The sequence below is a fragment of the Ranitomeya variabilis genome, chromosome 2, assembly GCF_051348905.1.
Source record: "Ranitomeya variabilis isolate aRanVar5 chromosome 2, aRanVar5.hap1, whole genome shotgun sequence".
Lineage (NCBI taxonomy): Eukaryota > Metazoa > Chordata > Amphibia > Anura > Dendrobatidae > Ranitomeya > Ranitomeya variabilis.
In genome coordinates this window covers 458,112,816-458,114,988 of record NC_135233.1, presented here as the reverse complement: position 1 = coordinate 458,114,988, position 2,173 = coordinate 458,112,816, and positions in this window count along the sequence as shown.

Genomic DNA, 2,173 nt, shown 5'->3' with positions numbered 1-2,173 from the left:
GCAGACATGTGGGAAATGTTATTTATTAATGTTTTGCTGTGGTATGGCCATCTGGATTAAAGGGATAATCATTCAAATTTTGAAAATTGCTAATCTTTTAACATTTTTCTCAAAGTTCTCATAATATTTTTTTATAAAGAAACGCAAAACATATTGACCTAAATTTACCATTGTCATAAAGTATAATGTGTCACGAAAAAACAAATATCAAAATCACTGGGATATGTTGAAGCATTCCAGAGTTATTACCACATAAAGTGACACTGGTCAGATTTCAAAAATTTGGCTGTCACTAAGGGGTTAATATCTACAACCGTTCTTCCAAATACTGGACCCCTATCCTATTGGCTCCATCATTAATTCCTTTTAGTCCCCCAAGTGCCCCGCTATAGGTGGACGAAACGGGTCAGGAAGGAAAACTAGGGACACTTTTCGTGGGACAGAACCACACTTGGGTACTGTTCTGGTCAAAACAGGAGAACTCACATGGGGCACAACAGGGAGCTTAGGGTTACCCGTTTGACATTGTCCCTTCCGAAATCCATATCAGAGAGAAAGAAGGGAATATGGACTGTTATCCTCTGTGCTGGATTGTTGGACTTTTATTCTGTAACTGAACTGTATTCGCGTTCTGGAATATTTAATCCTTTGTGTGATGGATCATATATATGGACCTTTCGTGTTTTGCCTAAATAAAGGTCTTGGAATTGTTCACTATTCTCTTGCTCTGTTGATACCAATATTGCCTTGCGCTGGCGTGTACTCCGGAGGACAGAGAATGAACTTCAATCCAATATTGCGGCCAGCATGCAGCGAGCGGGTAAGGAAAGAGTGAATCAAACACCCGAAAACCCTGCCCATATGACCCAAAACTGGTCCCGCCAAATTCAGGTGACAGGTTCCCTTTAAGTCACTTGTCCCTGAATTTATCATTCCCCTCTGCATCTTCAGACCCAGCTACTTCCCGATTCCCACTGCCATACTTTTGCAGTGACTAATGACTTCATGCAGAGAAAATTGACCTCCTGCATCTACATAGAGCTTAGAAGGATTCAGCTAGTCAGTTTTTAAATTAGATGTCATAGACCTAATGAAAATTAATTAGCTGGGGAGAAAGGCAAAATGAGCAATTGTAAGTACACAGAGCTGTATAACATGACTGCAATATATTAAGGGGATACAAACTTTGATGTGAGGAGGTGCTGCTTTAAGAGAATGACAAAGAAGAGTAAAAATATATATATTTTTTTACAATTTTCTTGCCTTGATCAGAAGTGGATGTGGCTAAACGAATTTAATTATCCGAAAGAAAAACAAACCATTAATTAAACTTTTTTGATTTTAAATCTTCCTATTTTATTGTCATGGTTACTTAACTTAAAAACTTATTTGTTTTAGTAAATCAACTTAAATGGCAGAAGTGTAAATCCTAACACCACACATATTTACAGAATTATATACACTATACACAACTAGGAAGAAAACATACCCTTCATTCCCTAACTGCCAGATGGCATTTCTAAAAAAAAAAAGGAAAAAAAAAAAAAAAAGTTAAATTGGATGGAGCTGCCCCCAAAAAAGTGCAACACACACACAAAAAAATTCTATAACAAAATATAGAAATTAAAATGACAATTGCATTTATACCGGTACAAGTCTTCCTTATCACATTTTTTTTTTATTTCACAGCATTTTATCCATGAAAAAAAATAAGCACCAATTATTCTTGCAAAGAACAATTTTTGTCTAAAAAAATTGTTGAAAGGTGTTAAATACAAGTGTTTGTGTTTTTATTTATACATCAAGCAATAAATACACCATATCCAAACTTATATTCTGCATATGGCTAGCCCCTGTACATTAAATGTGTCAAAAGGATAAGCAAAAGAAAAAAAACACCATTCTGAATTTTGCCATTTTTCTCCATTTTTTCCCCCCAGAAACTCTTAATTTTGCTACCAACAAAGGCCACAGACAGTACTTTAAAAAAGATAGTATTACAGTATTAAATAGACTTCTGACAAAGAAAAAAAAAAATAAAGACAGAGCAAATAAGTTTTTAAGCTGCAAATACATTGCTGGTGATAAAACCATACCAGACATTTAATATGCTGAGTTTTTTTTATGATGCTGTATGATCTGAAACAAGTATAAATTGGGTAGCCACATAACA